Source organism: Aedes albopictus, chromosome 2 (genome assembly GCF_035046485.1).
Source record: "Aedes albopictus strain Foshan chromosome 2, AalbF5, whole genome shotgun sequence".
In the NCBI taxonomy this organism is placed as follows: Eukaryota; Metazoa; Arthropoda; class Insecta; order Diptera; family Culicidae; genus Aedes; species Aedes albopictus.
Genome location: NC_085137.1, coordinates 104,507,027 through 104,519,576, shown reverse-complemented (window position 1 = coordinate 104,519,576; position 12,550 = coordinate 104,507,027). Strand labels below are relative to the sequence as shown.

The window sequence follows — 12,550 nt, the reverse complement described above, 5'->3', positions numbered from 1 at the left end:
ATAACATTTTTCAAGTAAGAATTACTTAAATTTGATAATTTTATGACAAATAATGCGGAATATTATCCGGTTGGTCGATTCTACGATGAATAAGCTTTCATTTGACGTGTTCACATGTTGCGTGTGATACAATGCATGAGCTGTACAAGTGCACAAGTGTACAATGTGCTTTCTCTCGGGGGAAATGGGGGAAATCACAGTGATTTTTCAATTGCCTGTTTTCCATGACAAAAACGCTTTTTTTCAATGCCAATTCCAATATAAAGTCCATATTATCAGGTTATATTACGGAAAGCTGTTTAACATCTTTTTCGGGACAATATTGGGCTAAAAAGTACGTCGTTTTCATGAATTTCGAAATGGTTTAAATTAAGATTACAATTTGACTAGTTCAAAGTTTGATTTCTTACCCTACTTAGAAAACCTCTGGAATTTGAATTATATAAAAGAGCCAAGAGTTTGTAGAAATTGTGTCAACACTCCTGGAAATGTAAAGTGGTTTCTGGGCAAAATTTTGATGTAAAAAATAGAAATTTATTGGGAATTTCTAGACAAAATATGTCGGTTTGCTATGGGTGATTGCATAAGGAAATGGTAAAATGGAATAGTTGGAGATGAACATGGATATGGATGGGATATGGCAATGAGAGAATGTTATAAGAAGTTTATGGTAAGGTTATGGAATCTTTTTAATTATGTGAAAACTTTTGACTAACTTTATAATACTTATAAGTAATGTTTCATGAAAAGTTACCAAGGATGCTTCCAACATTTTAAAAAAATATTTAATAAAATATATCAGAAGTTCCACCAAGCAGTCGGTTTAAAAATCTATAACAAACTCTTTCAAAATTGCTTCTAAAAATTGTTTCGAAAAGATGTTGTCTAAAACAGAAGTTTAATTTCCTTTTTCTTGGAAATCTTAATTTCACGAAAATTTTCTATCAACTATCTATTATAAGAGATACAATAGTTAACACTTAAAGATCCTTCGACGAACTATAACAAATGTCTCCATTAAATAAAATCTTTCAGGATTTCTTCTAGAGTAAGTGAATAATCATTTTCATTACGAATTTCTCTTGACTTTTTGTCATTATCAGGAATCTTATACATATCAAAATCAGCTACAAATAATTACACTCCCTCTTACAAAACATACTTAGCAAATTTTTCAGAAATAGTTCTTTGGTAATTGTGGGTACTCAAAATGCTGCCCAAAAATCAGGTTTTGAAATTCTTGCAAAATATTTTCTAGACTTATCATAAACTATTTATTTATTATAGCAGACAAAAATCTTCTGTTAGTTTTTATCTATTTTATGAAAAAAAAATAACATTTTAATTCCAATTCAGTCTAGTCACTTCATCAAATGCAACATACTTTTCAAGAGATTTATATTGCTACGACTTTGAAGGTACTCGTCTCAAAGTCGCTCAACAATAAACAATTTACAACATTTTAGTACAAATCCGGATTTCAATGGTTTTTTCATGTAGTAAACATCCTGCAGAAACCTAGACAGACCAAACCAAACTCTGCTGGACTTAATCAAAAAGAGAATCAATCATATCGAAAATAATTAACATTAGATTCTCATGGTGGAATTGTTGAAGTAATTTTTAGAACAACGAGCTTATGAAAAATGAAAGTTCATGAAATGATCTTCAAAATAACTCAAATTAAAATAAACATTTTGGAAATTTTTAAACTGTTTCGCGGGAATGTTCTCAAAATGATTCACTTTCAGTATCCATAGTTTTTTGACTAGAAGCTGCAAAATGTCTTTCACTACAAATTTCTATAGTGAAGGGGCCCTTAAGGCCCCTGAGACCCCATGAAATGCCTCTTAGACTCCCGGAGCTTCACTGAGACCCACGGAGACTCCTTAAAAAAAAAAAAACTCATTAATGTACCAATGAGGACCACTGGAGCGCCCCTGAAGCGCTCCCTGAAGCACTCCTGAACCGCCCATGAGACCCCCTGAAGCCCTCTGAGGCTTCCCGAGATGTTCCTGAGATCCCCTTCTGAATTTTAGCGGCACGTTCTCCAACAAATGAGAGCCTCTGAGATCCCTCCAGGTCTCCAGTTAGCCTAGTGGTTAAAGCTATGGCTCGCCAATCCGGAGACGGCGGGCGGATTCGATTCCCGCTCCGGTCGGGAAAATTTTCTCGACTCTCTGGGCATAGTTTATCATTGTACTTGCCTCACAATTTTCAAATTCATGCAGTGGCAGGCAAAGAAAGCCCGTCGATTAATAACTGTGGAAGTTTTCAAAGAACACTAAGTTCCCAAGCAACACACATGGCTACAAACAGTGACGGCAGCGTATGTAAGGGTTGCACAGAAGTCACTGTGACTTACTGCGCAACCCTTACGTTGCCGTCACTGTTCTGTAACCATGTGTGTTGCTTGGGTTGGAGCGAGGCAGGCCTTGTCCCAGTGAAAACGTAGAGTCACAAAGAAGAAGAAGAAGAAGAAGAAAAGATCCCTTTTAACGCTCCTAAGATTTTCCGGTACTTCTAGAAACCACCTGGGATCCCTTTGAGTCTCCTGATAAGGGGGTACCCCTTGAAGCACTCTTGAAGCCCATTGGAACCCCTCCATAACACCCTGAATCGCTCCTGAGATCCTCTGAAGCTCCTCTGAGATCACTTGGAACCACATTAAAACCCCTGAAAGAAGGACATCAGGCATCCTGCGGAGATAAAAAAATCGTTTTTTTATTGAACAATCTGAAAGTATACTACACTGAAATCTCCTTTTGGGTAGGATCCACTTAGGTAAAATCTATTTAAATCCCTCCATTTGGGTAACGTCACCTAAATGGAATTTTATTGTGTTCAGAACAGTTGGAGTACTCAAGATTACAGATAAAGTTGGTTTACGGGAAAAAAGCAGAATTAAGAGTTAAGGGAAGTTTACTGAGTGTTTAAGGGTTAAAAGTTTAAGAGTATCAGAGAACTCGCTGGAGTTTAGGCCATCTGATCTTTAAGCACAATCAGTGATCTATTGGAACATTATGAATGAAACGGCGAACCCAGCATCCAGAAGGTGGCCAAAGCCTGAAGGATACGGTGGGCAGGACATGTTGCAAGAATGCCGGACAACAACCCTGCAAAGCTGGTGTTTGCAACTGATCCGGTTGGCACAAGAAGGCGTGGAGCGCAGAGAGCACGACCCGAGCAGAAGAAAATAACAAGAGAATAACATATCAAGGTATTTATCTTAAATACTACCATACTTTGATATGCCCTTCATTAGGTGGTAATAAGAGGCAAAATAACAAAAACGAATACCAAAATTTTGTATAAATAACACCTAGACAATAACAAGTCTTATTATTTCAATAATGAATGCATACCTAAAATTTCAAGTGCTGTATTTGTTATCCTAAAGTTATTGAATAGCAAACTAATAACATTTCTAGTTATTAAATGTTTCATTTGATCGATGACTTCATGATGCAATAGCAAATCCTGTTATTCGGTTATTTTCACTGCTAAACCAACAAATACTACATCAATACCAAACTCTGCTCAAATACCTCCAAATGATATTATGATGTTCTCATAACATTTTGTAGAATAACGCAGCAATAACAAGTTTAGGTATTAGAGCACATGTTGCTCTTCGCATGGTATTTGTAAGGTATGCCCTTCTGCTCGGGGATGGGCGGACCAGGTGGAGCGTGACTTGGCGAGCATCGGACGCGACCGAGGATGGAGAGCGACAGCCACGAACCGTGTATTATGGAGAAATATTGTTGATTCAGTTTTATCTTGAATTTGATGTAATACTAAATAAATGAATGAATGAATGAATGAAACGTATGATTACACAGCCTCATGTTGCTAGGTGTTGTCAAGTTCGTTGTCAGTTTGAGGATCTCCAAGAACTTCCATGCGTGGTCATCGGATCTACCAATGATTCTTTGAGGTTCTCCAAGAACCCCCTTGAGCACAGGTCAGCGAATCTACGAGGACTACTAGTTGTATTTAAGATTGAGACTTATACTCACACAGCCCCAGGCATCTGTTCTATCAAGTGGTGGGATCTATGATTGTTTAGCATATTCGAGAACTCCCTGGAGTAAAGGCCATCTGATCTACATCAATTGAAGCATTATGTATCAAATTTCTGCTTACACTGCCTCATGTAGCTATGTGCTATCAAGATCATTGTCAGTTTGAGGATCTTCAAGAACTTCCTTGAGTATAGATCATCGGTTCTACTAACGTATTTAACGAGATTTCCGCAATAGAAGAAAAGTTGTTTGGGCTTCTATATTCCCCTGAAACCGCTCTGAAGACCAGTACGATGCCTTGAAATGCTTTTAAACGCCTCTAGAACCCCCATGAAATCTTCATGAAATTTACCTGAAACCACTCTTAAACCACCTGAAACGCCTTGAAACGCTTTGAAACGCCTCCAAAACCTCCATGAAACCCCATGAACCTATGAGGCCCCCTTAACCTTTTGAAACGCTTTGAAATACCTTGAAATGTCTTGAAACGCTTTGAAACGCCATGAAACGCTTAGAAACGCCTCTGAAACCACTATGAAACCTGCGAGAAATTCATCTGCGAGCCTCCAAAGCCCCCTAAAACTCCAGTAAAATTACCTGAAACGCCCTGAAATCCCTATGAAACCTCCGTGAAATTTTCCTGAGATCTACTATTTATCTCAGGATTATCTAGAGGAATCCTGAGATGAACCAGTTATAAAATTTGAATGCCCACTAGTGCCACCTAGATGTGGAGTTTCGAACCATACGGCTCTCCATCAGTTAGTCTTTAACCTACCGTAAACTGGGGTGTAGTTGACCAGTGGGGTGAACCGGATCACTCAATTACCCGCGGATATCTACCCGGATAAAAACTAACCATAGGGTGTTTGGTGAAAACCATTCCTGCACCATACAGTGTACCAGCTACAATAAAGTGTATTGTGATGAAATGGCTCGCTTAAAGCTTTGTACATTGTAGCTACTATACATTTACATTCGATTTTTATGTAACAATATATTATACTGATTTTCTTACGTTTGAACCATTCACTTTTCCGAAACATTATTTTTGCATTTTTAATTATTTATTCAGTTTTAGATTTTTTCCGTGCTTTATTTTGTCGATGTTTGTTACTTTTTTATGCAAAGGAAAGGAAAAAGAAAAAAAGTCATGAAGTTGAAACATCAATTTAAAGTCAATAAAATGTTTAAATCAGTGGTTAACCAGATGTCCTAAGAACTGCAGATCCAAGAGATATGGCGGGCTAGGTATGTAGAGTGCGATGAGAGAAATACGAATGTAGGTCAACCCGGAAAGACGCAGGTCAGATTACCGTAAATCAGTGGATGAATTCAACACTATTCTTTCTGTATTTGCATTTAGGAAAGTTTTCTCCTCTTCTCTCATGTGAACTTGCCTTCGACCACAATAGAATCAAATGCGATTGACAAACTTTATCTTTTGACTATTTATTTTGACGTAGAGCCATCTTTAACATATGGACTGCACTGAACACTGAAATGACTTCTAATATAGATTCGTCTGCGGATTCGCTTTTTAACCTAACTTATGTTTGAATCGAACTTGACAGTTTTCTCAAGAGTTGTTATGTATTTCTAACTTAAGTCAAACTGGAGCCTCAATATTGCAATAACGGTTAAGCACGCTGTAATTGTACTTATGTACCTCGTCACCCACTTCATGCAACTACATTAGTGGTCTAATAACACTTAGCGCGCTCGGCATAGTTCCATCATGCCGCTCAAAGTGTTGCCACAAATAATGTTTAGTTTGCAAAACCCGGTTATCTGGCTGGTGGGGCATGGGAGCCTAAGCTTCAGCTGTTAATGCAATCAGAGACTACTCAGACTTAGACGTGGGCGATCCTATATATGAAGGGTTATCAAAAACGCTCTGGAGAATTCCCAAAGCGCATTCTAATAAATCTAGTAAGCCTAAGATGCCATTAAAAGGAGGAAAATGACTAGATAATATAACAATATATGGTTTATGTAATGTAAAACGATACAACATAACAAAAGAGAACCATTCCAAAACCATTTGATTAAATGTATAACCAGTAGTGAAATTACAATTAAAAACAATTTATTTACGGTACATTTTATTGTTTGAAACCATTCATGTACCATACAATGTACGGTATATTTAAACCCACGTATCAGTATTTTGAACATTTCAATAACAATAAAATGTATGGTTTTGCAAAAAAATATATATGGAGAAAAATATTTTTTTATATTGTTACGATACTTAACAACCCGTATAGTATATTGTAAAAATCTTATTTACAATTCACGGTATGGTGTCTTACATTACATTTTATTGTTTTTGTATTTTTATTTTTACAGTGGTGTCTATTGTAAAAATATGGTTCCAAATAGTACTGTTACAATACAACGTTCGGTTTTTCTACTGTATTTTTTATTCGGGTACTTTCAAGAAATCAACAATTCTATTTTAACCATTCGCAATCCAATGACGTAACATTAAAATGGAATGGTAACTTTCTTGAATGTCGATTTTCGTCGGTAATTGAGTGATCAGGTTCACCCCACTGATCAACTACACCCCAGTTTACGGTACCAAACAATATTACCATCTTTCTAAGTAAACAGGATTCTGGGTATAAAATGTGCATGCTCACTAGTCCACCCAAATGGAGTTGGACAACTTTTCCGAAGACACCTTCTCTCTAAGCAGGGATGGGATCATGAATTTGCAAAAAGTTACATTTACTTGCTACTATCTCAGTTCAGAAGCATGCTATCAAAAAAACAATGTATGAATGAATTTGACCTTGATGTTTTATCTGAGAATTTGTCGAATAACATTAGGTTCGCACACGCATTCAAAAGCCGTGGTTGAGCAGTGAAAGTCACTCTCCACGTGGTGAATGTAAATTACATTCACGTCGTGTAGAGTTGCGTTTGTTGCCTTCTGTCAACTATATCATTGATGCTACGCTAACATGTTATTCTACAAAGGTTCTACGAAGGTTAAACGCTATTATTTCAGAATTCTTTTTTCAAAAGGTGTCGTTACGATGATCACTAGTATTTCAAATCTCGAGGTACTAAACCGTTCACTTTTCATAAATAACTAATATACTTTCAGTTCATGCAATAAAAAGTTCGATTTGTTTTATCCCCGCAAGGTATGTAGAAACGCCTGCGATATTATTCGGATCGTCCCTATTTGGTTGCCTGAGCGGTTGCCGAAAGTAAATTTTATTAGTTTTTCTTCTTTCCTAATCTTTCAGGACGCGCGCTTGTTTGATCCTAAAACTGCACCGCTGTATACGACGAACGAGGTATTTTGATAGTTTTTTATTATTTACAAAGGCACGCGTGCTGATGGATTAATTGTAGGTGGTAATCCAAAAGGTCAGCATTCAGCTCGCTACCTTACTGGGATCATCTCGTACAGGTTTGCTTGGGTTCCTTACTAGTGCGCAGAAAAAGCCTAACTAGTGCGCAGAAAAAGCCGACTGCGAACTTTTGCCCCGCATTACTCTTTCTTTATAGTTCTACCCGAGCAGGAGAAAATAGCTGAAGAATAACTAACTCAGGTATGGAAAACCAAATACCTACAACCTGAATAATGTATTAAGTAGCCCTGCATAAGAGGTAAAATACCTAAAATAATAACTTGTGTGTATTCTGTGCATAACACGTGAATAATGACTTCAGGTATGGTAATATCTAAATAATAACAGGTTTTTCCATAATTGAATAATACCTCAAGCAGTCCTTAACACTAAACCAATAACTCGTCGAGGTATGTTATAAATACCTGGAAAATACCAAAATAAGTTATTTTCAATACCTGGGTAACCGACCAATACCTCGTCTTGGTATGATACCTGATGTTGGTATGCTGCAGTTATGTGTCAGTTATTTGTTCCTGCTCCTGGTACTAATACCAAAAGAACAGATGAAAATTTTGCTGCTCTTCAAATCTGCCATCAACCAGTCTATCACGCACGACCCCCTCAAGAGGATGACATGTTCATCCCATACACACACATTACCGTACGCTTGCCACTATTTGGCCTCCGTTTGTCGGCGGACAGCAGCCGATGCTCGCACTCTCTCAAGAACATCAGCGTGCGCAACATCTCCTATCCTACTTAAATAATTTTAAGTGGAAAACTGCGGGCGCGTCGTCGAGTCGAGTCAGTCACCGCCGCCAGTCAGTCAGTCGTCCGTTGGCGTTTGACAAACGGGGAAAATCAAACGACATCACGTCGCGTCGGTCGCGCCGGTCGTACACGGTTTTCACGGCAGGCACTCACTGACTGGGAGTGAATTTATTTTTGTCCCGATTTATTGTGGCGGCTGTGATAGTTTGGTGAAGTACAATAAAGATTGACCGTGGAGTGATGACTGTGATGGGTGGTAAGGTTGAAGATAAGTGACCGCGACTGGAAGAAAGGTGATATGCGAATGATCTGTCCCTATCGATGATCAGTTTTCTAAATGTGAGCAGTGAATTTAGATTTGAAGTATTCTAGCATACAGAAATGGCAAATGAAATGAAAACGACGACGATGAATCATACGTTACCAAAGAAAACAGAGCGAATGTGAAACTAATGCGAAGATGGTGACAAATTTTGCGGATACCAAAATGTGGCACATTCAAGAAGAATTATAGCGAAGTGAATTTCACGGTTGAGTAGCGCCCCGAGAGTTTGCTTGTCACATAAAGTAAAATTGTGTGATTTCTGGTGCTATCTGAAACGAAAGAAGAATATTTGTTTTCAAACAGCGTCATTTTGTGCTGTTTTACTTAACCCAAGGAAGAACGGTTCAGTTAATGTTGATATAAATTATCATCGGGTTCTGACTTCAAGCTTTGTGTGCAGTGTACATATGGCCAAAACAGCGTTCCAGGAATCGTGAATATCACATCATGAACTGAAATAAAGTTCTCAATAACCTTTCCGGAACCAAGGTACAGCAGAATCTTGACAATGTGATTTAGTTTATGGTGAAAATTTGGCAGCTTATGGTTCCAATGTCCAGATAGTGATCATATCCCGACTAGAAAAATATATCAAGTTTATAACACATTGTGTTATGATGTTTAGAAATCTTTCTATAACTCATTATGTTATAAACTAGATGCAGGATGATGTTAAAATAACTAAAATCGTAACAAAAAGTACACCGGTCTAATCAAAATAATAACCTATTTTGTTATAATTTGTTATAAATTCTAACACAATATGATATAAATTTTAGCTTCAAGAAACCTAGTTTCTATCATATTTTGATACAATTGTGTAAAATGATGTTCTGAATGTCAAGGAATCAAAACTAAATTATTTCACAATGAGTTATTGAACAACATTTATAACACAATATGATACAATTGAGTTATAATATTTTTAAACACCAAAGATGTTAAACATGATTATACCACAATGAGTTATACATATCATGGTTTGTAATAATTATGTTATATTTTTGTTAGAATCTTCTAGTCGGGATATCAGTAGAAAGCCACACATGACCAGCAGGACAATCGTTTATGAGAGTTTTTAACTGAGAGCTTCTTCTACCAGTGATCAGTTTGCAAGCGTATATCGTGTGGTAGGCACGAAGATACTCTGTATCGATAGAAGTCATGAGAATTTCCCTTACGAAGATACCCGCTAGACTTATTGGGAATCGAACCCGTCACCTTCATTATGTTCGTGCTGAATACACACACTTTAACAGCTGTTGCTATAGGGACCCTACGAAAGAAAATATATGCTGGTCACGATGTTTTAAGTTATTTTTTATCTGTATTAACGAGATTTTTAGCTCTAGGCTAGTTCATCTCGGGACCTACGCTTTAGTTCCCTTCAGAAGGAAGAACTCACATTTTGTGAGTGTGTCGGGTCGGGAGTGGAATTCAATCCCAAGTCTTCGGCGTGATAGTCACGTGCTTTAATCATCAGACCAGGTCCGCTCCACCTGTTTGTTTCAAGTTATTTCAAAGTAAAATAGATTTTTTTTTCCTTAAAAAATATCGCATTTTAAAGGCAAATAATAATTTAATTCTTTAAAATGATGTTTGCTACATTTGTTCGTCACAATGTGAAAAATAATCAATGTGAAATAAAATACAATAAATCAGAGAAAATTGGGTCGATGTATGGACTTCCAAATACATTTTGTATGGAATGCAAACTTTGGTGAATAATTTTAAGCCTCATTTCCTCGAAAGTGGGTTTTTGTCACGTACAGAGATGAACCAGCCTAGGGCTGAAAATCTCTATAATAAAGTAATAGTATTATTAATAATTTTGTCACTTACACCCCTTTACTTCTAACCCCATCAAATAACTCAGGCTTGTTTTAAAAATTCCTTCTGAAATTTGAGATTGTTAACTCGTAGGGATTCTTCTTTAGAATTTTATTTTAAGAATGGATATCGTAAATTTATTTGGAAATGCTTTCGCAATTTATTTGTTTTTTTTTTTTTAATGTTTTCCTAGAAGTTCTTTGCCTTAATTTCCTAGGGAACTTCTCAGAAAGTTTTTTAAATACCTTTTACAATTCCTTTTAAAAAACATTTCAGGTAGTTTTTTGTTTTTTTTTTTCGAACATTCTGTTGAGAGTTTCTTCTATAATTCTCTTGGATATTGGTTTGGCCTTACGCTTTTGAAATTTGATCGGAATTTCGTTGAGAAATCGGATTTGCTTCTAAAATTCCATCACAAACTCCTTCAGAAGTTTCGATAGGGATTTCCTGAGTTTAAAAACAAACTGTCTGATAAATTTTCAAATGAACCTACCAAATGACTACCAACAGCTCATTCGAAAGCAAATTTTCTCAAGAATTGGCTAGAAACATTTGTTAGAGAATTACTCATACTTGTTTGCGTGAAAATTCAAAAAATAGCAATACTTGCGTCCGATGTCGAAAAGCCTAGGTCTTATTCAAAAGATAATATGTCAAAGTTACTTTGAACATGATTTAGCTGAAACTTTTCCAAAAAGAGTTATATGTAAATCTAACCCAAAATTGCCAACTTTTCTAAAAAAGGATTATGAACTAACTGCAGTATCGCTGGAAATTGGGACGACCAAATTTTAAGATGAGAGCGGTAATATGACCAATTTTCAGATATGAAAACGCTACAAACCCACGCATGCGATACACCAAATCGCGGCATTTTCGATAGCATGAAGAACGGTAAGCAGGAAAATAGTCTCAGACCATATCTGAACCAATACTGTTCGGGAAACGGTTCCAGGTGTCCCGCCGGAAGTGGTCCAATATAAAAATGATCCAAACCCGTGCATACGATACATCAAATCAATACTTTTCTATAGCTTGATTAACGGTATGCAAGAAAATAAGCACAGACCACATTAGAAACTACTGGTAGTGTTCCGGAACCGGTTCCGGGTGTCCCACCGGAAGTCAAACAACGGGACAACGGGATAAACAGTTAGCAGGAAAATAGGCTTAAACCGCATTAGAGAGTTATGCATGTGTTGCGTCAATTCGAGGCTCTTTAGGTAGCCTAATGAACATTTAGCAAGAAACTAGTCTCAAACCATATTACGGACAATCGGTACTGTCCTAGAGTCTGTTCCGGGTGTCTCACCAGATGTGTCAAAATGTAAAATTGAACCATACCCACGCAAAAGGTAAGGACTGTATCGTTAATTATGAGTACACCTCAAAATTGCTGTATTTAAAAATGTTTTATTTATTTTGTAAATTAAATTCAATTACATTGTTTATTGACCATCAGAAAAGCCCATGACATGATTGTAGATTTAATTTTTCGTGGATCTTGCCACCTTTCGCACTTTCTTCTTGGCGTTCTTCAGAAGGTTTTGGACAACCGTTCCGACGATGGTTTTACTTACGTTGACCCAGTTTTTCTTGAATTTTGTGACGTTCTCTGCTCCTCTATCCTTTTTCCGTAGTTTCCCTTTCATCAAAGTTAACTATTTCTCAACGGGCCTTATTTGCGGGCAATTTAGAGGATTCATTGCCTTTTCCACAAATTGAACATTATTTTATTCATACCTGTCAAAGTTGTCACGCGCGTAGTGGCAAGATGCCAAATCCGGCCAAAGTAATGTAGGACCTTTGTGCTTTCAGATGAGTGGCAGAATAAGTTTCTGGAAACATTTCTTCCGGTATATTTCGACGTTCATACTTGGGACGGTGAAGAAAGGTGACGATTTCATACCACTTTGACAAATTGCTTGCCAAACTAACACATTTTCCCAATTATTTCGCAAAAAAACGATTTCTCCTAATTCGTAACATCCGCGCCATGCTTCACAGTGAAAAACTGCGCCCCTGGAAGTGCCTTGTAGTCCAATTTGACATACGTTTCATCATCCATGATTATGTACATGCAATTTTTGCTCTAAACATCGTCGTACAGTTTTCATGCTCGAGTTTTCACATAATCCGCCAGAATTTTAATGCGTTTTGGACATTTCTGTTTTGGGTAGGTCTTCAGGGAATTACGCTCCTTGGCGCGTTGAACCATACCA

The 12,550-nt window shown here is 37.1% G+C and overlaps 1 protein-coding gene across 8 annotated transcripts in view; it reads left to right on the top strand.

The window, feature by feature from the left end:
- Window positions 1-12,550, top strand: part of LOC109417064 (chondroitin sulfate proteoglycan 4) — a 57,355-nt gene that overhangs the window by 3,299 nt on the left and 41,506 nt on the right. For 2 of the 8 annotated variants that reach the window (XM_062850175.1, XM_062850179.1), the window contains exon 1: window positions 8,040-8,466. The exons of 4 other annotated variants lie outside the window; for them this stretch is intronic. The gene's annotated coding sequence lies outside the window, so the exon portion shown is untranslated. Of the gene's footprint in view, window positions 1-8,039; window positions 8,513-12,550 lie in introns of those variants that run through there. 2 more of the 8 variants (XM_062850181.1, XM_062850178.1) reach the window with 2 other exon arrangements.